This window comes from Anomaloglossus baeobatrachus, chromosome 9 (genome assembly GCF_048569485.1).
Source record: "Anomaloglossus baeobatrachus isolate aAnoBae1 chromosome 9, aAnoBae1.hap1, whole genome shotgun sequence".
In the NCBI taxonomy this organism is placed as follows: Eukaryota; Metazoa; Chordata; class Amphibia; order Anura; family Aromobatidae; genus Anomaloglossus; species Anomaloglossus baeobatrachus.
The window spans coordinates 28,987,456-29,015,421 of NC_134361.1; the positions used below are offsets into that span (position 1 = coordinate 28,987,456).

General features: G+C 47.1%; 1 protein-coding gene and 1 long non-coding RNA gene across 2 annotated transcripts in view; one reads left to right on the forward strand and one right to left on the reverse strand.

Moving 5' to 3' along the window:
* Window positions 1-9,582: 9,582 nt before the first annotated feature.
* Window positions 9,583-15,261, reverse strand: LOC142250361 (uncharacterized). The gene is made up of 2 exons (XR_012725178.1): window positions 14,954-15,261; window positions 9,583-9,911 (listed from the first exon to the last, which is right to left on the reverse strand). It is a non-coding gene; the product is annotated as an uncharacterized LOC142250361 (long non-coding RNA).
* Window positions 15,083-27,966, forward strand: part of GPANK1 (G-patch domain and ankyrin repeats 1) — a 31,703-nt gene continuing 18,819 nt past the window's right edge. The window contains exon 1 of the mRNA XM_075322513.1: window positions 15,083-15,307. The gene's annotated coding sequence lies outside the window, so the exon portion shown is untranslated. The remainder of the gene's footprint in view (window positions 15,308-27,966) is intronic.

Here is a 27,966-nt window from a genome sequence, read left to right on the forward strand (position 1 = left end):
GTGGGCTAAAGGACCAGGTCTTAATGAGTGTTTTAATACAACTCGTAATGGGGAAAAAAGGACCAGGTCCTTCTGCCAACTGGGATTTATCCTGCTCTCTATGAGAAAGCTAATTCCTAGTGGGCTAAAGGACCAGGTTCTAATGAGTGTTTTAATACGATTTTTAGTGGGAAAAAAGGACCAGGTCCTTCTGCCCACTGGGATTTATCCTGCTCTGTATGAGAAAGCTAATTCCTAGTGGGCTAAAGGACCAGGTCCTAATGAGTGTTTTAATACGATTTTTAGTGGGGAAAAAGGACCAGGTCCTTCTGCCCACTGGGATTTAGCCTGCTCTACATAAGAAAGCTAATTCCTAGTGGGCTAAAGAACCTGGTCCTAATGAGTGTTTTAATACAACTCGTAATGGAGAAAAAAGGACCAGGTCCTTCTGCCAACTGGGATTTATCCTGCTCTCTATGAGAAAGCTAATTCCTAGTGGGCTAAAGGACCAGGTCCCAATAACTGTTTTAATACAAGACTTATGTTGGTGTCACACATAACGACGACGACAACGACGTCGCTGCTACGTCACCATTTTCTGTGACGTTGCAGCGACGTCCCGTCGCTGTCGCTGTGTGTGACATCCAGCAACGACCTGGCCCCTGCTGTGAGGTCGCCGGTCGTTGCTGAATGTCCAGCTTCATTTTTTGGTCGTCACTCTCCCGCTGTGACACACACATCGCTGTGTGTGACAGCGAGAGAGCGACGAAATGAAGCGATCAGGAGCCGGCACTGGCAGCTGCGGTAAGCTGTAACCAGCGTAAACATCGGGTAACCAAGGGAAGACCTTTCCCTGGTTACCCGATGTTTACGCTGGTTACCAGCCTCCGCTCTTGCTGCCAGCGCCGGCTCCTGCACTGTGACATGTGGCTGCAGTATGCATCGGGTAATTAACCCGATGTATACTGTAGCAAGGAGAGCAAGGAGCCAGCGCTAAGCAGTGCGCGCGGCTCCCTGCTCTCTGCACTGTGACATGTAGCTGCAGCACACATCGGGTTAATTAACCCGATGTGTGCTGCAGGAGAGCAAGGAGCCAGCGCTAAGCGCGGCTCCCTGCTCTCTGCACTGTGACATGTAGCTGCAGCACACATCGGGTTAATTAACCCGATGTGTGCTGCAGGAGAGCAAGGAGCCAGCGCTAAGCGCGGCTCCCTGCTCTCTGAACTGTGACATGTAGCTGCAGCACACATCGGGTTAATTAACCCGATGTGTGCTGCAGGAGAGCAAGGAGCCAGCGCTAAGCGCGGCTCCCTGCTCTCTGAACTGTGACATGTAGCTGCAGCACACATCGGGTTAATTAACCCGATGTGTGCTGCAGGAGAGCAAGGAGCCAGCGCTAAGCGCGGCTCCCTGCTCTCTGAACATGTAGCACAGCGACCTTATGATCGCTGCTTCTGCTGTGTTTGACAGCTAAGCAGCGATCATAACAGCGACTTACAAGGTCGCTGTTACGTCACCGAAAATGGTGACGTAACAGCGACGTCGTTGTCGCTGTCGTTTAGTGTGACACCAGCTTAAGTGATCTAATGGACCAGGTCCTTCTGCCCACTAGGATTTAGCCTGCTCTCTATGAAAATGCTAAACTCTAGTGGGCTAAAGGACCAGGTCCCTAGGGGCGTTTTTAAAATGGACACACTTGGCTAAAAACCATGTTATCATGCTAATTGGGCTTTATTCTACTGTATCTGTAGATTATCTGCAGTAGAATGATAGAATGTTATAGTTGGACGGGACCTCCAGGGTCATCAGGTTCAATCCCTGCTCACAGCAGGATTCACTATATCATCCCACACAGGTGTCTGTCCAGTCTCCTTTTTACGTCTTCCATTGAAGGGGAACTCACTACCTCTTGTGGTTCCAGTCATTGATCGCCCTCACTGTCAAAAGGTTTTTATTCCAAAATCTAATCTGTGACGCATCCCAATCAGTTTCATTCCATTGCTTCTATTCTTTCCTTGTCCTTGTCAACCCTAGTTCGACAGCCTTTGAGATATTTGCAGACGGCTATTAAGATTCCTCTCCGTTTTCTTTTTTTCAAGCTAAACATTCCCAAATCCTGTAACCATTCCTCATCGGACAGTTTATAGACCGGTCACCATTCTGGCTGCTCTTCTGTGAACTTGCTCCAATTTGTTGATGTCTTTTTTTAAGACGTGGTGCTCAGAATTGCAGATGAGGTCTGACCAAAGAGGAGTAGAGGGTGATAATTACTTCACGTGATCGATGGCTGGACCATATATGACAAGCTTTTCTCCCCCCATTCACCTTTTGTGTCTCCCCTATTTCCTCATAGAATGTAAGCTTACGAGCAGGGCCCCTCACTCCTCCTGGTATCTTAATTTTATTTTGTATTCTCATATTGTCTGTACATGTCCCCTCTGAATTGTAAAGCGCTGTGGAATATGTTGGCGCTATAGAAATAAAACTTATTATTATCTGTGCTTCTGTTAATACATTGCAAAATTGTGCTTGTCTTTTTTGCTGCTGCATCACACTGTTGACTCATGTTCAGTCTGTCATCTATCAGTATGCGATTAGTATATTAGTGGTACTAGATTTGAAAGTGTTCACATTTTTTTCACATTGACTAAGTGATATGGAAGACTACAAAGTAAGCTCTTAGGTTGCATGTACAGCAGCTGACGCAGTGTCAGCCCGCCTGTGGAAATGTGAGTGTGCTCTGCAGGAGAATGCAGCAGTCCCGCGCCTACTATCAGGGTTCAGTGTGCTACCTACTTTTGCTTTTTTCTCCCTATGGAGAACATTCTGGGCACAGGAACATAAATTGACATGCTGCAGCTTGGAAAGCCGCGCCACATGTAAGTTTACGGAGCAGAGAAAAGAAGCACCCGTGGGCAAGAGATTTCTATAAATCCATCCACTGTGCTTGTACTGTAGAACGCAGCATTCTGTATGCAAACAAACACGCTACTTCCAACACGTTGCAAACACTGACTGTGCAAATATACTGTGTGCAGAATTATTAGGCAAATGAGTATTTTGATCACATGATGCTTTTTATACATGTTGTCCTACTACAAGCTGTATAGGCTTGAGAGCCAACTATCAAATTAAGTAAATCAGGTGATGTGCCTCTCTGTAATGAGGAGGGGTCTGGTGTAATGACATTAACAACCTATATAAGGTGTGCTTAATTATTAGGCAACTTCCTTTCCTTTGGCAAAATGGGTCAGAAGAGAGATTTGACGGTCTCTGAAAAGTCCAAAATTGTGAGATGTCTTTCAGAGGGATGCAGCAGTCTTGAAACTGACAAACTTTTGAAGCTTGATCACCGAACAATCAAGCGTTTCATGTCAAATAGCCAACAGGGTCGCAAGCACCGTGCTGGGCAAAAAAGGCGCAAAATAACTGCCCATGAATTGATGAAAATCAAGCGTAAAGCTGCCAAGATGCCATTTGCCACCAGTTTGGTCATATTTCAGACTGCAACGTTACTGGAGTATCAAAAAGCACAAGGTGTGCCATACTCAGGGACATGGCCAAGGTAAGGAAGGCTGAAAAACCACCACCTCTGAACAAGAAACATAAGATAAAACGTCAAGACTGGGCCAAGAAATATCTTAAGACTGGTTTTTCAAAGGTTTTTATGGACTGATGAAATGAGAGTGACTCTTGATGGGCAGATGGATGGGCCAGAGGCTGGATCAGTAAAGGGCAGAGAGCTCCACTCTGACTCAGACGCCAGCAAGGTGGAGGTGGGGAACTGGTATGGGCTGGTATCATCAAAGATGAACTTGTGGGACCTTTTCGAATTGAGGATGGAGTGAAGCTCAACTCCCAGACTTACTGCCAGTTTCTGGAAGACAACCTCAAGCAGTGGTACAGGAAGAAGTCGGTATCGTTCAAGAAAAACATGATTTTCATGCAGGACATTGCTCTATCACATGCATCCAACTACTCCACAGCGTGGCTGGCCAGTAAAGATCTAAAAGATGAAAAAAATAATGACATGGCCCCCTTGTTCACCTGATCTGAACCCCATAGAGAACCTGTGGTCCCTCATAAAATGTTAGATCTACAGGGAGGGAAAACAGTGCACCTCTCGGAACAGTGTCTGGGAGGCTGTGGTGGCTGCTGCATGCAATGTTGATCGTAAACAGATCAAGCAACTGACAGCATCTATGGATGGTCGGCTGCTTAGTGTCATCATAAAGAAAGGTGGCTATATTGGTCACTCATTTTTTGGGGTTTTGTTTTTGCATGTCAGAAATGTTTATTTCTAAATTTTGTGCAGTTATATTGGTTTACCTGGTGAAAATAAACAAGTGAGATGGGGATATATTTGGTTTTTATTAAGTTGCCTAATAATTCTGCACAGTAATAGTTACCTGCACAAACAGATATCCTCCTAAGATAGCCAAATCTAAAAAAAAAAACCACTCCAACTGCCAAAAATATTAAGCTTTGATATTTATGAGTCTTTTGGATTGATTGAGAACATAGTTGTAGATCAATAATAAAAAAAATCCTCTAAAATACAACTTGCCTAATAATTCTGCACGCGGTGTAAATGTACACCCCCAAACCAGATTGAGCACCGTCTTCACTGCGGTGATGTTCTATGCTGTTTGGCTGTGACATCACGTCAACATTGCTGCAGCCAATCACAGATCTCCTTGGCTCATCCGATGTAGCTGGAACGAGTTGCTGAGGTCAGTGATTGGCTGGAAGAGATCAATGTCTTGATGAAGACACTTCTGAACGTTACTAAAGTTTCTTGTTCTGTTACACATGGAGTCGAAGGAAAGAAAAAAAATTAATGAGTAGTTAATCAGGATAAGACCTTTAGTTGCAGGGCGCTCTTTGCAGATGTTTTTTTTCTTTCAACTCACTATTACAAACTTTGCTATGTAAGGTTTATTCCCTTTAAAGTGGTTATTTTATGAAATAAATCTATTCACAATGATGTACAAGCTGCCATAATCACCATATAGGTGAAATGTGTCTGACCGCAGCTTGTAATGTATTCCGTGTAATAGGGCGGTCGTTCAATGCTTCATAACTTCTGTCAGGGCCATCAATCACTAGTGAGTAGTGTTATGCCAGGTAATACAATGAAGAGCTAAGGATGTGGTGCGGTCAGAGGCCGTTCTCACACCTCCTGTCCATCTGCCACACATTACACACCGGCCAGGTAATATAATGAAGAGCTAAGGATGTGGTGCGGTCAGAGGCCGTTCTCATACCTCCTGTCCATCTGCCACACATTACACACCGGCCAGGTAATAAAATGAAGAGCTAAGGATGTGGTGCGGTAGAGGCCGTTCTCACACCTCCTGTCCATCTGCCACACATTACACACCGGCCAGGTAATACAATGAAGAGCTAAGGATGTGGTGCGGTAGAGGCCGTTCTCACACCTCCTGTCCATCTGCCACACATTACACACCGGCCAGGTAATATAATGAAGAGCTAAGGATGTGGTGCGGTAGAGGCCGTTCTCATACCTCCTGTCCATCTGCCACACATTACACACCGGCCAGGTAATATAATGAAGAGCTAAGGCTGTGGTGCGGTAGAGGCCGTTCTCATACCTCCTGTCCATCTGCCACACATTACACACCGGCCAGGTAATATAATGAAGAGCTAAGGATGTGGTGCGGTAGAGGCCGTTCTCACACCTCCTGTCCTTCTGCCACACATTACACACCGGCCAGGTAATATAATGAAGAGCTAAGGCTGTGGTGCGGTAGAGGCCGTTCTCACACCTCCTGTCCATCTGCCACACATTACACACCCGGCCAGGTAATATAATGAAGAGCTAAGGCTGTGGTGCGGTAGAGGCCGTTCTCACACCTCCTGTCCTTCTGCCACACATTACACACCGGCCAGGTAATAAAATGAAGAGCTAAGGATGTGGTGCGGTAGAGGCCGTTCTCATACCTCCTGTCCTTCTGCCACACATTACACACCGGCCAGGTAATAAAATGAAGAGCTAAGGATGTGGTGCGGTAGAGGCCGTTCTCACACCTCCTGTCCATCTGCCACACATTACACACCGGCCAGGTAATACAATGAAGAGCTAAGGATGTGGTGCGGTAGAGGCCGTTCTCATACCTCCTGTCCTTCTGCCACACATTACACACCGGCCAGGTAATAAAATGAAGAGCTAAGGATGTGGTGCGGTAGAGGCCGTTCTCATACCTCCTGTCCTTCTGCCACACATTACACACCGGCCAGGTAATATAATGAAGAGCTAAGGATGTGGTGCGGTAGAGGCCGTTCTCATACCTCCTGTCCATCTGCCACACATTACACACCGGCCAGGTAATATAATGAAGAGCTGAGGCTGTGGTGCGGTAGAGGCCGTTCTCATACCTCCTGTCCTTCTGCCACACATTACACACCGGCCAGGTAATATAATGAAGAGCTAAGGATGTGGTGCGGTCAGAGGCCGTTCTCATACCTCCTGTCCTTCTGCCACACATTACACACCGGCCAGGTAATATAATGAAGAGCTAAGGATGTGGTGCGGTAGAGGCCGTTCTCATACCTCCTGTCCATCTGCCACACATTACACACCGGCCAGGTAATATAATGAAGAGCTGAGGCTGTGGTGCGGTAGAGGCCGTTCTCATACCTCCTGTCCTTCTGCCACACATTACACACCGGCCAGGTAATATAATGAAGAGCTAAGGATGTGGTGCGGTAGAGGCCGTTCTCATACCTCCTGTCCTTCTGCCACACATTACACACCGGCCAGGTAATATAATGAAGAGCTAAGGATGTGGTGCGGTAGAGGCCGTTCTCATACCTCCTGTCCTTCTGCCACACATTACACACCGGCCAGGTAATATAATGAAGAGCTAAGGATGTGGTGCGGTAGAGGCCGTTCTCATACCTCCTGTCCTTCTGCCACACATTACACACCGGCCAGGTAATATAATGAAGAGCTAAGGATGTGGTGCGGTAGAGGCCGTTCTCACACCTCCTGTCCTTCTGCCACACATTACACACCGGCCAGGTAATATAATGAAGAGCTGAGGCTGTGGTGTGGTCAGGGGCCGTTCTCACACCTCCTGTCCATCTGCCACACATTACACACTGGCCAGGTAATATAATGAAGAGCTGAGGCTGTGGTGTGGTCAGGGGCCGTTCTCACACCTCCTGTCCGTCTGCCACACATTACACACCGGCCAGGTAATATAATGAAGAGCTAAGGCTGTGGTGCGGTCAGAGGCCGTTCTCATACCTCCTGTCCATCTGCCCTGCCACACATTACACACCGGTCAGGTAATATAATGAAGAGCTGAGGCTGTGGTGCGGTAGAGGCCGTTCTCATACCTCCTGTCCTTCTGCCACACATTACACACCGGCCAGGTAATATAATGAAGAGCTGAGGCTGTGGTGTGGTCAGGGGCCGTTCTCACACCTCCTGTCCATCTGCCACACATTACACACTGGCCAGGTAATATAATGAAGAGCTGAGGCTGTGGTGTGGTCAGGGGCCGTTCTCACACCTCCTGTCCGTCTGCCACACATTACACACCGGCCAGGTAATATAATGAAGAGCTAAGGCTGTGGTGCGGTCAGAGGCCGTTCTCATACCTCCTGTCCATCTGCCCTGCCACACATTACACACCGGTCAGGTAATATAATGAAGAGCTGAGGCTGTGGTGCGGTAGAGGCCGTTCTCACACCTCCTGTCCATCTGCCACACATTACACACCGGCCAGGTAATACAATGAAGAGCTAAGGATGTGGTGCGGTAGAGGCCGTTCTCACACCTCCTGTCCATCTGCCACACATTACACACCGGCCAGGTAATATAATGAAGAGCTAAGGCTGTGGTGCGGTAGAGGCCGTTCTCACACCTCCTGTCCATCTGCCACACATTACACAGCGGCCAGGTAATATAATGAAGAGCTAAGGCTGTGGTGCGGTAGAGGCCGTTCTCATACCTCCTGTCCATCTGCCACACATTACACACCGGCCAGGTAATATAATGAAGAGCTAAGGATGTGGTGCGGTCAGAGGCCGTTCTCACACCTCCTGTCCATCTGCCACACATTACACACCGGCCAGGTAATATAATGAAGAGCTAAGGCTGTGGTGCGGTCAGAGGCCGTTCTCACACCTCCTGTCCATCTGCCACACATTACATACCGGCCAGGTAATAAAATGAAGAGCTAAGGATGTGGTGCGGTCAGAGGCCGTTCTCATACCTCCTGTCCATCTGCCACACATTACACACCGGCCAGGTAATATAATGAAGAGGTAAGGATGTGGTGCGGTAGAGGCCGTTCTCACACCTCCTGTCCATCTGCCACACATTACACACCGGCCAGGTAATATAATGAAGAGCTAAGGCTGTGGTGCGGTCAGAGGCCGTTCTCATACCTCCTGTCCGTCTGCCACACATTACACACCGGCCAGGTAATAAAATGAAGAGCTAAGGATGTGGTGCGGTCAGAGGCCATTCTCACACCTCCTGTCCATGTGCCACACATTACACACCGGCCAGGTAATATAATGAAGAGCTAAGGCTGTGGTGCGGTCAGAGGCCATTCTCACACCTCCTGTCCATCTGCCACACATTACACACCGGCCAGGTAATACAATGAAGAGCTAAGGATGTGGTGCGGTAGAGGCCGTTCTCATACCTCCTGTCCGTCTGCCACATATTACACACCGGCCACTGTCTGGGAAGTTAACGAACAGCAATTCCATCTTTAGGCCCTGTGCGCACGCTGCGTATTTTGCCACGTTTTTTGGTGGTTTGTTGCCCAAAACTGCATGCATTGTCTTCCCCAGCAAAGTCTATGAGAACTCAGACAGGCTGTGCACACGTCGCTTCTTTGTTCCTTGCAGTTTTTGTGGAAGGAAAAAGCAGCAGCATGTCACTTCTTTCTGTGTTTGAGGACTGGCAGATTAATCACCCGCTGGCTCCAGGTCAGCGGGGGATTGATCCCCGGTGTCTGGTCAGATGCTGGTCCCCATAAAAAGTCTATGGGGACCAGAATCCGGCACAAAGCAGTAGGAGCAAGCACTTCATACTCACTGATCACCGGCGCAGCTGTCACACTGCTCCTGCGGCCTCTCATTCTTCTTCCTGAGCCGCTCATTAGGCTCATACATATTCACGGCTTCCCCTGCCCACTGGTGGCTGTGATTGGTTGCAGTCAGATGCACCCCCACACTGACTGACAGCTGTCTGACTGCAACCAATCACAGCCGCCGGTGGGTCTATATTGTACAGTAAAATAACAGCGTGCAGTCCCCTCAATTTTGATACCCAGCCAAGATAAAGCCTCACAACTGGTGGCTGGTATTCTCAGACTGGGGATGCCTATGGTTATTAGCCTGCCCCCAGCCTAAAAATATCAGCCTGCAGCCTCCCGGATCGCTGCATCCATTAGATGTGACAATCCCAGCACTTTACCTGGATCATCTTGATTGTCCTGGTGTGGTGGCAATGGGGGTAATAAGGAGTTAATAGCAGCCCATAGCTGCCACTAAGTCCTAAATTAGTGATGGTAGCATCTATGAGACCCCATAGAAGAGAGGAAATCCAGAAACAGCTTAATTAAAAGAAACTTTATTAAAGACAGTGGGAAAAAAAGGACACCCTGTCCATCACCGCGTCTCACACAGATGACACAGAGAAGCATCAATACAAACATTATATAAGTACACCCCATATAATACACAGCACAGAGAATATATAAGTACACCCCATATAATACACAGTGCAGAGAATATATAAGTACACCCCATATAATACACAGTGCAGAGAATGTATACACAGAGATATCCTCTTATGTCACTTGTGGGATTCTCTCCAATAGATGAAACGTTCATATTCAGTGGATGAGGAAGAATTCTCTGTGGAGCCGATATTGCCCCGAACTCTGTAAAGAAAAATGACCAATAATTAGTAATAATAATAATGCCACAAATTCCCATAAACTGCGTATAATGAATGTGCTGATAATCACCTGCTAATAAACACATCAGTATCAGTCACAGATCATTGTGGAATTCAGCCCTTTGTGATCTCTGGCTCCAGCTTTAATATCCAATGGGCTTCCCTTATATACAGTGACTGCTCCAATCCCCTCCTCCTGGATCTATCCCCCGCTCCATGCCTCTAACGGGAAAAGACAACAGGGACGCCGGGTGCTGCTCTGCGACTCCCCCCACAGAGCATTGCATTCCCCACCCCTTCCCCCAGGCAGAGCATCGCACCCTCTCCCCCCCTTCCCCCAGGCAGAGCATCGCACCCCCTCTTCTCCCCCCCCCCTTCCCCCAGGCAGAGCATCGCACCCCCTCTTCTCCCCCCCCCCTTCCCCCAGGCAGAGCATCGCACCCCCTCTTCTCCCCCCCCCCCTTCCCCCAGGCAGAGCATCGCACCCCCTCTTCTCCCCCCCCCCCCTTCCCCCAGGCAGAGCATCGCACCCCCTCTTCTCCCCCCCCCCCTTCCCCCAGGCAGAGCATCGCACCCCCTCTTCTCCCCCCCCCCCTTCCCCCAGGCAGAGCATCGCACCCCCTCTTCTCCCCCCCCCCCCTTCCCCCAGGCAGAGCATCGCACCCCCTCTTCTCCCCCCCCCCCTTCCCCCAGGCAGAGCATCGCACCCCCTCTTCTCCCCCCCCCCCTTCCCCCAGGCAGAGCATCGCACCCCCCTCTTCTCCCCCCCCCCCTTCCCCCAGGCAGAGCATCGCACCCCCTCTTCTCCCCCCCCCCCTTCCCCCAGGCAGAGCATCGCACCCCCTCTTCTCCCCCCCCCCCTTCCCCCAGGCAGAGCATCGCACCCCCTCTTCTCCCCCCCCCCCTTCCCCCAGGCAGAGCATCGCACCCCCTCTTCTCCCCCCCCCCCTTCCCCCAGGCAGAGCATCGCACCCCCTCTTCTCCCCCCCCCCCTTCCCCCAGGCAGAGCATCGCACCCCCTCTTCTCCCCCCCCCCCTTCCCCCAGGCAGAGCATCGCACCCCCTCTTCTCCCCCCCCCCCTTCCCCCAGGCAGAGCATCGCACCCCCTCTTCTCCCCCCCCCCCTTCCCCCAGGCAGAGCATCGCACCCCCTCTTCTCCCCCCCCCCCTTCCCCCAGGCAGAGCATCGCACCCCCTCTTCTCCCCCCCCCCCTTCCCCCAGGCAGAGCATCGCACCCCCTCTTCTCCCCCCCCCCTTCCCCCAGGCAGAGCATCGCACCCCCTCTTCTCCCCCCCCCCTTCCCCCAGGCAGAGCATCGCACCCCCTCTTCTCCCCCCCCCCTTCCCCCAGGCAGAGCATCGCACCCCCTCTTCTCCCCCCCCCCTTCCCCCAGGCAGAGCATCGCACCCCCTCTTCTCCCCCCCCCCTTCCCCCAGGCAGAGCATCGCACCCCCTCTTCCCCCCCCCCCTTCCCCCAGGCAGAGCATCGCACCCCCTCTTCCCCCCCCCCCTTCCCCCAGGCAGAGCATCGCACCCCCCTCTTCTCCCCCCCCCTTCCCCCAGGCAGAGCATCGCACCCCCTCTTCTCCCCCCCCCCTTCCCCCAGGCAGAGCATCGCACCCCCTCTTCTCCCCCCCCCCTTCCCCCAGGCAGAGCATCGCACCCCCTCTTCTCCCCCCCCCCTTCCCCCAGGCAGAGCATCGCACCCCCTCTTCTCCCCCCCCCTTCCCCCAGGCAGAGCATCGCACCCCCTCTTCTCCCCCCCCCTTCCCCCAGGCAGAGCATCGCACCCCCTCTTCTCCCCCCCCCTTCCCCCAGGCAGAGCATCGCACCCCCTCTTCTCCCCCCCCCTTCCCCCAGGCAGAGCATCGCACCCCCTCTTCTCCCCCCCCCTTCCCCCAGGCAGAGCATCGCACCCCCTCTTCTCCCCCCCCCTTCCCCCAGGCAGAGCATCGCACCCCCTCTTCTCCCCCCCCCTTCCCCCAGGCAGAGCATCGCACCCCCTCTTCTCCCCCCCCCTTCCCCCAGGCAGAGCATCGCACCCCCTCTTCTCCCCCCCCCTTCCCCCAGGCAGAGCATCGCACCCCCTCTTCTCCCCCCCCCCTTCCCCCAGGCAGAGCATCGCACCCCCTCTTCTCCCCCCCCCTTCCCCCAGGCAGAGCATCGCACCCCCTCTTCTCCCCCCCCCCTTCCCCCAGGCAGAGCATCGCACCCCCTCTTCTCCCCCCCCCTTCCCCCAGGCAGAGCATCGCACCCCCTCTTCTCCCCCCCCCTTCCCCCAGGCAGAGCATCGCACCCCCTCTTCTCCCCCCCCCTTCCCCCAGGCAGAGCATCGCACCCCCTCTTCTCCCCCCCCCTTCCCCCAGGCAGAGCATCGCACCCCCTCTTCTCCCCCCCCCTTCCCCCAGGCAGAGCATCGCACCCCCTCTTCTCCCCCCCCCTTCCCCCAGGCAGAGCATCGCACCCCCTCTTCTCCCCCCCCCCTTCCCCCAGGCAGAGCATCGCACCCCCTCTTCTCCCCCCCCCTTCCCCCAGGCAGAGCATCGCACCCCCTCTTCTCCCCCCCCCTTCCCCCAGGCAGAGCATCGCACCCCCTCTTCTCCCCCCCCCTTCCCCCAGGCAGAGCATCGCACCCCCTCTTCTCCCCCCCCCTTCCCCCAGGCAGAGCATCGCACCCCCTCTTCTCCCCCCCCCTTCCCCCAGGCAGAGCATCGCACCCCCTCTTCTCCCCCCCCCTTCCCCCAGGCAGAGCATCGCACCCCCTCTTCTCCCCCCCCCTTCCCCCAGGCAGAGCATCGCACCCCCTCTTCTCCCCCCCCCTTCCCCCAGGCAGAGCATCGCACCCCCTCTTCTCCCCCCCCCTTCCCCCAGGCAGAGCATCGCACCCCCTCTTCTCCCCCCCCCTTCCCCCAGGCAGAGCATCGCACCCCCTCTTCTCCCCCCCCCTTCCCCCAGGCAGAGCATCGCACCCCCTCTTCTCCCCCCCCCTTCCCCCAGGCAGAGCATCGCACCCCCTCTTCTCCCCCCCCCTTCCCCCAGGCAGAGCATCGCACCCCCTCTTCTCCCCCCCCCTTCCCCCAGGCAGAGCATCGCACCCCCTCTTCTCCCCCCCCCTTCCCCCAGGCAGAGCATCGCACCCCCTCTTCTCCCCCCCCCTTCCCCCAGGCAGAGCATCGCACCCCCTCTTCTCCCCCCCCCTTCCCCCAGGCAGAGCATCGCACCCCCTCTTCTCCCCCCCCCTTCCCCCAGGCAGAGCATCGCACCCCCTCTTCTCCCCCCCCCTTCCCCCAGGCAGAGCATCGCACCCCCTCTTCTCCCCCCCCCTTCCCCAGGCAGAGCATCGCACCCCCTCTTCTCCCCCCCCCTTCCCCCAGGCAGAGCATCGCACCCCCTCTTCTCCCCCCCCCTTCCCCCAGGCAGAGCATCGCACCCCCTCTTCTCCCCCCCCCTTCCCCCAGGCAGAGCATCGCACCCCCTCTTCTCCCCCCCCCTTCCCCCAGGCAGAGCATCGCACCCCCTCTTCTCCCCCCCCCTTCCCCCAGGCAGAGCATCGCACCCCCTCTTCTCCCCCCCCTTCCCCCAGGCAGAGCATCGCACCCCCTCTTCTCCCCCCCCCTTCCCCCAGGCAGAGCATCGCACCCCCTCTTCTCCCCCCCCCTTCCCCCAGGCAGAGCATCGCACCCCCTCTTCTCCCCCCCCCTTCCCCCAGGCAGAGCATCGCACCCCCTCTTCTCCCCCCCCCCTTCCCCCAGGCAGAGCATCGCACCCCCTCTTCTCCCCCCCCCTTCCCCCAGGCAGAGCATCGCACCCCCTCTTCTCCCCCCCCCTTCCCCCAGGCAGAGCATCGCACCCCCTCTTCTCCCCCCCCCTTCCCCCAGGCAGAGCATCGCACCCCCTCTTCTCCCCCCCCCTTCCCCCAGGCAGAGCATCGCACCCCCTCTTCTCCCCCCCCCTTCCCCCAGGCAGAGCATCGCACCCCCTCTTCTCCCCCCCCCTTCCCCCAGGCAGAGCATCGCACCCCCTCTTCTCCCCCCCCCTTCCCCCAGGCAGAGCATCGCACCCCCTCTTCTCCCCCCCCCTTCCCCCAGGCAGAGCATCGCACCCCTCTTCTCCCTCCCCCCCCCTTCCCCCAGGCAGAGCATCGCACCCCCTCTTCTCCCCCCCCCTTCCCCCAGGCAGAGCATCGCACCCCCTCTTCTCCCCCCCCCTTCCCCCAGGCAGAGCATCGCACCCCCTCTTCTCCCCCCCCCTTCCCCCAGGCAGAGCATCGCACCCCCTCTTCTCCCCCCCCCTTCCCACAGGCAGAGCATCGCACCCCCTCTCTCCCCCCCTTCCCACAGGCAGAGCATCGCACCCTCTCTCTCCCCTTTCCCACAGGCAGAGCATCGCACCCTCTCTCTCCCCCCCCTTCCCACAGGCAGAGCATCGCACCCTCTCTCCCCCCCTTCCCACGGTCAGAGCATCGCACCCCCTCTCTCCCCCCCTTCCCACAGGCAGAGCATCGCACCCCCTCTCTCCCCCCCCTTCCCACAGGCAGAGCATCGCACCCCCTCTCTCCCCCCCTTCCCACAGGCAGAGCATCGCACCCCCTCTCTCCCCCCCTTCCCACAGGCAGAGCATCGCACCCCCTCTCTCCCCCCCTTCCCACAGGCAGAGCATCGCACCCTATCTCTCCCCTTTCCCACAGGCAGAGCATCGCACCCCCTCTCTCCCCCCCTTCCCACAGGCAGAGCATCACACCCTCTCTCCCCCCCTTCCCACAGGCAGAGCATCGCACCCTCTCTCCCCCCCTTCCCACAGGCAGAGCATCGCACCCTCTCTCCCCCCCTTCCCACAGGCAGAGCATCGCACCCCCTCTCTCCCCCCCTTCCCACAGGCAGAGCATCGCACCCCCTCTCTCCCCCCCTTCCCACAGGCAGAGCATCACACCTACTGCTGCACACTATTGCACCCAGAGACGGTGACCTACAATCCCTTTTTATTTCCCCTGAGGCTCATACATGATAAGCTCCATCAGATATTACCTCCTGTTATATCAGACCCAGGGCTGGAAACAGCAGAAACAGGGAAGAGGGGAAACATCCTGCTGCTTGTACGGCAACTGCGCACTGACTGCCGGGAACTACAGGCTCCTCCCACACAAGAGGCCGGTCACATGGGTGTGACGTCAGCAGAGGTCCTTCTGCCCACTGGGATCTAGCCTCTACCGTGGCAATATGGCGGCGCTTCCAATTTTTCAAGCGGACCGCCCAGGCACATGGTCACCTGTCTGAACAGGTCTAGTCCTTATCCTGTTCGTGACGCCAGATGTGAAGCCCCACAGGTGTAGTGTCGGTGCATTACCTTCAGGGACTCCACGCAGCTGGATCCTGTCACAGGTAGGAGATCTTCTTGGGACATACTAAAAAGAATGATGAAAAGGAATAAATAAAAAGAATGAGGGTAATAACTTATTAGATGTATATTATGTAGATGTATTAAAGGTTTCTTTGGCAAGTTACACATGGAATGAACATTATATATGAGCATTATAGGTGTGGAATGATCATGAAATATCTGTAGATAATAGGAGAATGAATGCATATGGCATATAACCAGGTGTATATTATGTTACCTGAGCATTATAGGTGTGGAATGATCATGAAATATCTGTAGATAATAGGAGAATGAATGCATATGGCATATAACCAGGTGTATATTACGTTACCTGAGCATTATAGGTGTGGAATGATCAGGAAATATCTGTAGATAATAGGAGAATGAATGCATATGGCATATAACCAGGTGTATATTACGTTACCTCAGCATTATAGGTGTGGAATGATCAGGAAATATCTGTAGATAATAGGAGAATGAACGCATATGGCATATAACCAGGTGTATATTATGTTACCTGAGCATTATAGGTGTGGAATGATCAGGAAATATCTGTAGATAATAGGAGAATGAATGCATATGGCATATAACCAGGTGTATATTATGTTACCTGAGCATTATAGGTGTGGAATGATCATGAAATATCTGTAGATAATAGGAGAATGAACGCATATAGCATATAACCAGGTGTATATTACGTTACCTGAGCATTATAGGTGTGGAATGATCAGGAAATATCTGTAGATAATAGGAGAATGAACGCATATGGCATATAACCAGGAGTATATTATGTTACCTGAGCATTATAGGTGTGGAATGATCATGAAATATCTGTAGATAATAGGAGAATGAATGCATATGGCATATAACCAGGTGTATATTATGTTACCTGAGCATTATAGGTGTGGAATGATCATGAAATATCTGTAGATAATAGGAGAATGAACGCATATGGCATATAACCAGGTGTATATTACGTTACCTCAGCATTATAGGTGTGGAATGATCAGGAAATATCTGTAGATAATAGGAGAATGAATGCATATGGCATATAACCAGGTGTATATTATGTTACCTGAGCATTATAGGTGTGGAATGATCATGAAATATCTGTAGATAATAGGAGAATGAACGCATATGGCATATAACCAGGTGTATATTATGTTACCTGAGCATTATAGGTGTGGAATGATCATGAAATATCTGTAGATAATAGGAGAATGAACGCATATGGCATATAACCAGGTGTATATTATGTTACCTGAGCATTATAGGTGTGGAATGACCATGAAATATCTGTAGATAATAGGAGAATGAATGCATATGGCATATAACCAGGTGTATATTATGTTACCTAAGCATTATAGGTGTGGAATGATCATGAAATATCTGTAGATAATAGGAGAATGAACGTATATGGCATATAACCAGGTGTATATTATGTTACCTGAGCATTATAGGTGTGGAATGATCAGGAAATATCTGTAGATAATAGGAGAATGAATGCATATGGCATATAACCAGGTGTATATTATGTTACCTGAGCATTATAGGTGTGGAATGATCAGGAAATATCTGTAGATAATAGAAAAATGAATGCATATGGCATATAACCAGGTGTATATTATGTTACCTGAGCATTATAGGTGTGGAATGATCATGAAATATCTGTAGATAATAGGAGAATGAACACATATGGCATATAACCAGGTGTATATTATGTTACCTGAGCATTATAGGTGTGGAATGATCATGAAATATCTGTAGATAATAGGAGAATGAACGTATATGCCATATAACCAGGTGTATATTATGTTACCTGAGCATTATAGGTGTGGAATGATCAGGAAATATCTGTAGATAATAGGAGAATGAATGCATATGGCATATAACCAGGAGTATATTACGTTACCTGACCATTATAGGTGTGGAATGATCATGAAATATCTGTAGATAATAGGAGAATGAATGCATATGGCATATAACCAGGTGTATATTATGTTACCTGAGCATTATAGGTGTGGAATGATCATGAAATATCTGTAGATAATAGGAGAATGAACGTATATGCCATATAACCAGGTGTATATTATGTTACCTGAGCATTATAGGTGTGGAATGATCAGGAAATATCTGTAGATAATAGGAGAATGAATGCATATGGCATATAACCAGGAGTATATTACGTTACCTGACCATTATAGGTGTGGAATGATCATGAAATATCTGTAGATAATAGGAGAATGAATGCATATGGCATATAACCAGGTGTATATTATGTTACCTGAGCATTATAGGTGTGGAATGATCAGGAAATATCTGTAGATAATAGGAGAATGAATGCATATGGCATATAACCAGGTGTATATTACGTTACCTGAGCATTATAGGTGTGGAATGATCATGAAATATCTGTAGATAATAGGAGAATGAATGCATATGGCATATAACCAGGAGTATATTACGTTACCTGACCATTATAGGTGTGGAATGATCATGAAATATCTGTAGATAATAGGAGAATGAATGCATATGGTATATAACCAGGAGTATATTACGTTACCTCAGCATTATAGGTGTGGAATGATCATGAAATATCTGTAGATAATAGGAGAATGAACGCATACGGCATATAACCAGGTGTATATTATGTTACCTGAGCATTATAGGTGTGGAATGATCATGAAATATCTGTAGATAATAGGAGAATGAATGCATATGGCATATAACCAGGTGTATATTACGTTACCTGAGCATTATAGGTGTGGAATGATCATGAAATATCTGTAGATAATAGAAGAATGAACGCATACGGCATATAACCAGGTGTATATTATGTTACCTGAGCATTATAGGTGTGGAATGATCATGAAATATCTGTAGATAATAGGAGAATGAACGTATATGCCATATAACCAGGTGTATATTATGTTACCTGAGCATTATAGGTGTGGAATGATCATGAAATATCTGTAGATAATAGGAGAATGAATGCATATGGCATATAACCAGGTGTATATTATGTTACCTGAGCATTATAGGTGTGGAATGATCATGAAATATCTGTAGATAATAGGAGAATGAACGTATATGCCATATAACCAGGTGTATATTATGTTACCTGAGCATTATAGGTGTGGAATGATCATGAAATATCTGTAGATAATAGGAGAATGAATGCATATGGCATATAACCAGGTGTATATTATGTTACCTGAGCATTATAGGTGTGGAATGATCATGAAATACCTGTAGATAATAGGAGAATGAACGCATATGGCATATAACCAGGTGTATATTACGTTACCTGAGCATTATAGGTGTGGAATGATCATGAAATATCTGTAGATAATAGGAGAATGAACGCATATGGCATATAACCAGGTGTATATTATGTTACCTGAGCATTATAGGTGTGGAATGATCATGAAATATCTGTAGATAATAGGAGAATGAACGTATATGGCATATAACCAGGTGTATATTATGTTACCTGAGCATTATAGGTGTGGAATGATCATGAAATATCTGTAGATAATAGGAGAATGAATGCATATGGCATATAACCAGGTGTATATTATGTTACCTGAGCATTATAGGTGTGGAATGATCAGGAAATATCTGTAGATAATAGGAGAATGAACGTATATGGCATATAACCAGGTGTATATTACGTTACCTGAGCATTATAGGTGTGGAATGATCATGAAATATCTGTAGATAATAGGAGAATGAATGCATATGGCATATAACCAGGTGTATATTATGTTACCTGAGCATTATAGGTGTGGAATTATCATGAAATATCTGTAGATAATAGGAAAGTGAACGTATATGGCATATAACCAGGTGTATATTATGTTACCTGAGCATTATAGGTGTGGAATTATCATGAAATATCTATTAACAAGATCAAAGACAAAGGGAAAAATTGCAATATCATTGTAGTAATTTCATATACTTCCTTTATGTATGGATAAATAAATGGAATAACTCCATCAACAGACTACAAATGATATATGAGTCCCAAAAAGAACCACATACACATAGGAGTATAAATTTCCAAAAAACATCGATTTTTATTAAACATATGAATGGACACAAATATAAAATCACAGGATTCATTTATCAAAAGGTATAAGGAGGACCTCTACCAAATATCCACGCCCCACAAAAGTAGATCTGTGTGTCTAGCTAGCGTAGAAATAAAGGACAAATAACATAATGAGTCCCATATCCTAGTTACAGCTACCAAAAATGTTCGCTGTCACCAGACATAATGCAGCTCCCAGCTAATCCAGGGAAAATGCCATCTAAAAAGATCATAGAGTTGGTATAAGGCTAAATTCAAGGCTTACCCATAAATTGGACAATAGTAGGAGCTCCAAACACACAGCAGTGGGGGGAAGGAATGCAGCTCCCAGTCCTGGACGCGTGTCGCTTAATGCTTCTTCAGCAGGATGGAGGCAGGGGCGGAAGTGCGCTCATTCCCCAGATGTCCGTACTAAATACCCATGTGTCGTTTAATTAATTAAACACCAGGTGATATGTGCGTGCCAGCGTGGCGCACGCGCAGTGAACAGCCTCAAGTGTTCATGTGAAACAAGCCACAGCATTCCAACTCCAACGCGCAGACTCCGGGAGAATTCTCCCACTGACGTCACCGAGCATGCGCATTGGATCAACGAAGGCCGTGAAGTGTCTTACCTACAGAGGACTGTCAGAGAGCGTGCGCCCAGAGACGCACACATCACCAGGAGGTAACCAGGGGCTAATGCAACCAAGATCACATCGTACCTATGTCCCAGATCGCCCAATATGTACTAATCAGCAAATTTTGAAACATAAACATAGCATAAAGAATGCGCAATATACTAAAGTCATACCACATACCCACTGTGACGGAACCGCATCAACCAGATAGAAATAATATCACTAGGTCATAATTAAGTCCCTACAATACAGTTCAATCCTTCAATAGTCCCAGATATAACTATCATAGAAAAACAGCCCAGCATAATATGTACAATATTTCACTATCATAATTGCCAGGAGGTTTCAAAAAGTCTCAATTAACGACCATAAATTATATTTTAGTCTTTCACCAGGGTTTAGAAATACAAGAAGATTAAAGAACAACTCTGCATTCCCTATATATATATATATTGTGAGGTAGCGTGGTCGGCTGCGCAGCAGAAGACACGGGATCCAGGCATCAAGGTTCACAGCATCCGGTTTAATAGTCAAACAAAAGTCCATAACATTACACATGGGCCTCTCCGGCAGAGAACTCAGGGAGTTGTGTTCACTCCCTCACACACTAAGCTTCCACGCCCATCTTTCTGTTTCCTTTTAACCCTGTAGGGAAACAGCATTAACCCCGGAGTGGAGTTACTTTCTATCATGGAGTGAGCACAACCGGGGCGAGACGTACCGGCCGTCATAGATAACCCCGGTCACAGTCTCACAATATATATATATATATATAATATATATATATATATATATATATATATATATATATATATATATATATATATATATATATATATATATATATATATATATATATATATATATATATATAAAAAACCCTGGGCAATTATTCTCTTATTAACCGTCAATACACAGCTATAGCAGTAATTCCATGAGAGCTAGTCTCCAGACTCTTCCAAATCCTGAAACAGTTTTTCACATGGTAGACTTTATATCAATGGTCAGATGGTATGCTTGAGGTCAAGGTTCACGACGAGCCGCAGAAAACCACCGATCACGAAGAAACACATGGGTACAGATTCATAAGATGAATAAATCACTATTAAAACAAGGAGAACAAACAAACACAATTAAAAAAGAATCAAAAAACACAATAAAAAACACCATAATAACACAAAGGGAATGAGATTAGATACTGCCTGAAAAGACACTGGGCGATTCTTAAGACAGATAAGATCTTGTCCCAGAATGTCTCTGAGAATCCCTTGATGACACCTCGGCGAGGGAAAAATCTCAGGGACATTCTGGTTGACAGCCATTATGTGGCACCTGTGTCTAATCCATTCCTTGTAAATGAAAACACTAACAAAGTCCCTCATCACCAATATATTAACCCCGACAAAGCCCTCCATGTCCGGCATAATCCACGGACCTCCAGCGTCGCATCCAGCTCTGCTGCATGAAGGTGACAGGAGCAGCAGAAGACACCGCCGCTCCTGTCACCTCCACGCAGCTAATAAAGGCAATAGCGCGATCAGCTGAGCTGTCACTGAGGTTACCTGGATCCAGCGGTGGATGCAGCGGTGGCCGCGGGTAACCTCAGTGACAGCTCAGCTGATCGCGCTACTCACCGCCGCTCCTGTCAGCTCCACGCAGCAACTGAGATGAGTAGCGCGATCAGCTGAGCTGTCACTGAGGTTACCCGCGGCCACCGCTGGATCCAGCGGTGGCCGCGAGTTACCTGACTGACAGCAGCTGATCGCGCTACTCACCTCATTTGTTGCGTGGAGCTGACAGGAGCGGCGGTGTATTCTGCAGCTCCTGTCACCTGCATGTAGCAGAGCTGGAAGCGACGCTGGAGGTCCGTGGATTACGCCGGACATGGAGGGCTTTGTCGGGGTTAATAAATTGGTGATGAGGGACTTTGTTAGTGTTTTTTATTTCTAATAAATTATTTTTTCGGGTGTGTGTGTTTTTGAAATGTCACTTACAGATTAATCATGGAAGGAATCTCCGGGAGACGCCTGATATGATTAATCTAGGACTTATTGGCAGCTATGGGCTGCCAATAACTCCTTTTTACTCCGATTTGCCAACGCACCAGGGCAAATCGGGAAGAGCCGGGTACAGTCCCAGAACTGTCGCATATAATGTATGCGGCAATTCTGGGCGGCTGCTGACTGATATTGTTAGGCTGGGGGGCTCCCCATAACGTGGAGCTCCCCATCCTGAGAATACCAGCCTTCAGCCGTATGGCTTTATCTGGCTGGTATTAAAATGGTGGGACCGCACGCCGGTTTTTTTAATTATTTATTTATTTATTTTACTGCACAGTATAGACATGCCCACTGGCTGCTGTGATTGGGTGCAGTGAGACAGCTGTCATCCAGTGTGGTGGGCGTGTGTGACTGCAACCAATCACAGGCGCCGGTGGGCGGGGAAAGCAGGGAATACGAGATTGATTAATAGGCGGCCGGCTTTTTCAAAATAGTAAAAGCCGCCGAAGTTTTTATAACAGCAGTGCAGCGCCGCGCCGGAGATCGGGGAACGGTAAGTATGAGAGAGGGGGGGGAACTGACCGACAGACAGCTAGAGGGACAGATAAGACAGAGAGACCGACCGACAGACATAGAGACCGACCGACGGACTGAGGGAGAGAACGAAACAGAAAAAGAAAAAAGACCGACATCACATGAAAAAAGCACAAAACGTACAGGGAGCAAACAGAGATGCGTCCGTGTCACTCGGACGTGCGCACAGACCCATTGACTTTCATTGGGTCCGTGCTGCGTGTTGCGTGCAGAAAACGGACATGCTGCCGTGCAAAACGCACACAGGTACGGACCACGGACACGGACAAACGGACATGCATCAAAAACGCACGTGGACCTTTTATCATACAATAACATTGGTGCACGTTTGGCCGTGTCTCCAGTATACACGGAAACGGACCAAACACGCACTTGTTTTACGGATGTGTGTTTCAGGCCTCACATAACATGCATTTAGCATGGTATACCAGGCATTCTCCAGCTGAGTGACTGAGAAGTTGTCATGACTAGTCATCATGGCAGCGGTCGCATCCACCTAAATGCCGAGAATGCTATTTATTACAGCATTTAGGGGGTTATTCCCCTCACCCCCTGGCGATTTTTGCTTTGAATTTTCGTTTTTCGGTCACCTTCTTCAATGATTTTTTTATTTTTTATGTCAATATAGATATATAAGGCTTCTTTTTTTGTGGGATAAGTTGTACTTTTAAATGAAATGATTCATTTTACCATGTACTATACAGGAAAATGGGGTAGAAAATCCAAGTGCAATGAAATTGCAAACACAAGTGCAATTTCACAATTGACTTTGGGTGTTTTATTAAAGATGTTCACTACATGGTAAAACTGACACGGCAGTATGATGTCTCAGGTAAGAACCAGTTTTTAGATAACAAACATGTATACTTTTATTTAAGCAGTGTAAAACAAGAGAATTGGACTCTTTTCGCCATTTGTCGCATCCCGTAGCCAGGGCTGGGACTCACCCGGTTCCCCTCAGTTCGATGGAGCCGGTTGTTAAAACAGCAGCCTGCTCCCGCAACTGGGAAGATCAAGAGCTGCAAACTGTCAGCCTTAGTCCCTGTGCGCACTGGAAAACGTAATTTTTTTAAGAAAATTCCACAGGGTCTGAAAGATTACCGCACCCGCGGTAAAAAACCTATAATGCTCAGGTAACGTAATATACACCTGGTTATATGCCATATGCATTCATTCTCCTATTAGCTACAGATATTTCATGATCATTCCACACCAATAATGCTCAGGTAACATAATATACACCTGGTTATATGCCATATGCATTCATTCTCCTATTATCTACAGATATTTCATGATCATTCCACACCTATAATGCTCAGGTAACATAATATACACCTGGTTATATGCCATATGCATTCATTCTCCTATTATCTACAGATATTTCATGATCATTCCACACCTATAATGCTCAGGTAACATAATATACACCTGGTTATATGCCATATACGTTCATTCTTCTGTAATCTACAGATATTTCATGATCATTCCACACCTATAATGCTCAGGTAACATAATATACACCTGGTTATATGCCATATGTCTTCATTCTCCTATTATCTACAGATATTTCATGATCATTCCACACCTATAATGCTCAGGTAACATAATATACACCTGGTTATATGCCATATGCATTCATTCTCCTATTATCTACAGATATTTCATGATCATTCCACACCTATAATGCTCAGGTAACATAATATACACCTGGTTATATGCCATATGCGTTTATTCTCCTATTATCTACAGATATTTCCTGATCATTCCACACCTATAATGCTCAGGTAACATAATATACACCTGGTTATATGCCATATGCATTCATTCTCCTATTATCTACAGATATTTCCTGATCATTCCACACCTATAATGCTGAGGTAACATAATATACACCTGGTTATTTGCCATATGTGTTCATTCTCCTATTATCTACAGATATTTCATGATCATTAAACACCTATAATGCTCAGGTAACGTAATATACACCTGGTTATATGCCATATGCGTTCATTCTCCTATTATCTACAGATATTTCATGATCATTAAACACCTATAATGCTCAGGTAACGTAATATACACCTGGTTATATGCCATATGCATTCATTCTCCTATTATCTACAGATATTTCATGATCATTCCACACCTATAATGCTCAGGTAACATAATATACACCTGGTTATATGCCATATGTCTTCATTCTCCTATTATCTACAGATATTTCATGATCATTCCACACCTATAATGCTCAGGTAACATAATATACACCTGGTTATATGCCATATGCATTCATTCTCCTATTATCTACAGATATTTCATGATCATTCCACACCTATAATGCTCAGGTAACATAATATACACCTGGTTATATGCCATATGCATTCATTCTCCTATTATCTACAGATATTTCCTGATCATTCCACACCTATAATGCTCAGGTAACATAATATACACCTGGTTATATGCCATATGCATTCATTCTCCTATTATCTACAGATATTTCCTGATCATTCCACACCTATAATGCTGAGGTAACATAATATACACCTGGTTATTTGCCATATGTGTTCATTCTCCTATTATCTACAGATATTTCATGATCATTAAACACCTATAATGCTCAGGTAACATAATATACACCTGGTTATATGCCATATGCCTTCATTCTCCTATTATATACAGATATTTCATGATCATTCCACACCTATAATGCTCAGGTAACGTAATATACACCTGGTTATATGCCATATGCCTTCATTCTCCTATTATACACAGATATTTCATGATCATTCCACACCTATAATGCTCAGGTAACATAATATACACCTGGTTATATGCCATATGCGTTTATTCTTCTGTAATCTACAGATATTTCATGATCATTCCACACCTATAATGCTCAGGTAACGTAATATACACCTGGTTATATGCCATATGCATTCATTCTCCTATTAGCTACAGATATTTCATGATCATTCCACACCTATAATGCTCAGGTAACATAATATACACCTGGTTATATGCCATATACGTTCATTCTCCTATTATCTACAGATATTTCATGATCATTCCACACCTATAATGCTCAGGTAACATAATATACACCTGGTTATATGCCATATGTCTTCATTCTCCTATTATCTACAGATATTTCATGATCATTCCACACCTATAATGCTCAGGTAACATAATATACACCTGGTTATATGCCATATGCATTCATTCTCCTATTATCTACAGATATTTCATGATCATTCCACACCTATAATGCTCAGGTAACATAATATACACCTGGTTATATGCCATATGCATTCATTTTCCTATTATCTACAGATATTTCATGATCATTCCACACCTATAATGCTCAGGTAACATAATATACACCTGGTTATATGCCATATGCGTTCATTCTCCTATTATCTACAGATATTTCATGATCATTCCACACCTATAATGCTCAGGTAACATAATATAAACCTGGTTATATGCCATATACGTTCATTCTCCTATTATCTACAGATATTTCATGATCATTCCACACCTATAATGCTCAGGTAACATAATATACACCTGGTTATATGCCATATGCATTCATTCTCCTATTATCTACAGATATTTCATGATCATTCCACACCTATAATGCTCAGGTAACATAATATACACCTGGTTATATGCCATATGCATTCATTCTCCTATTATCTACAGATATTTCATGATCATTCCACACCTATAATGCTCAGGTAACATAATATACACCTGGTTATATGCCATATGCGTTCATTCTCCTATTATCTACAGATATTTCATGATCATTCCACACCTATAATGCTCAGGTAACATAATATACACCTGGTTATATGCCATATGCATTCATTCTCCTGTTATCTACAGATATTTCATGATCATTCCACACCTATAATGCTCAGGTAACATAATATACACCTGGTTATATGCCATATGCGTTCATTCTCCTATTATCTACAGATATTTCATGATCATTCCACACCTATAATGCTCAGGTAACGTAATATACACCTGGTTATATGCCATATGCGTTCATTCTCCTATTATCTACAGATATTTCATGATCATTCCACACCTATAATGCTCAGGTAACATAATATACACCTGGTTATATGCCATATGCGTTCATTCTCCTATTATCTACAGATATTTCATGATCATTCCACACCTATAATGCTCAGGTAACATAATATACACCTGGTTATATGCCATATGTCTTCATTCTCCTATTATCTACAGATATTTCATGATCATTCCACACCTATAATGCTCAGGTAACGTAATATACTCCTGGTTATATGCCATATGCGTTCATTCTCCTATTATCTACAGATATTTCATGATCATTCCACACCTATAATGCTCAGGTAACATAATATACACCTGGTTATATGCCATATGCATTCATTCTCCTATTATCTACAGATATTTCATGATCATTCCACACCTATAATGCTGAGGTAACATAATATACACCTGGTTATTTGCCATATGTGTTCATTCTCCTATTATCTACAGATATTTCATGATCATTAAACACCTATAATGCTCAGGTAACGTAATATACACCTGGTTATATGCCATATGCCTTCATTCTCCTATTATACACAGATATTTCATGATCATTCCACACCTATAATGCTCAGGTAACATAATATACACCTGGTTATATGCCATATGCCTTCATTCTCCTATTATCTACAGATATTTCATGATCATTCCACACCTATAATGCTCAGGTAACATAATATACACCTGGTTATATGCCATATGCCTTCATTCTCCTATTATCTACAGATATTTCATGATCATTCCACACCTATAATGCTCAGGTAACGTAATATACACCTGGTTATATGCCATATGCGTTCATTCTCCTATTATCTACAGATATTTCATGATCATTCCACACCAATAATGCTCAGGTAACATAATATACACCTGGTTATATGCCATATGCGTTTATTCTTCTGTAATCTACAGATATTTCATGATCATTCCACACCTATAATGCTCAGGTAACGTAATATACACCTGGTTATATGCCATATGCGTTCATTCTCCTGTAATCTACAGATATTTCATGATCATTAAACACCTATAATGCTCAGGTAACATAATATACACCTGGTTATATGCCATATGCGTTCATTCTCCTGTAATCTACAGATATTTCATGATCATTAAACACCTATAATGCTCAGGTAACATAATATACACCTGGTTATATGCCATATGCGTTTATTCTTCTGTAATCTACAGATATTTCATGATCATTCCACACCTATAATGCTCAGGTAACATAATATACACCTGGTTATATGGCATATACG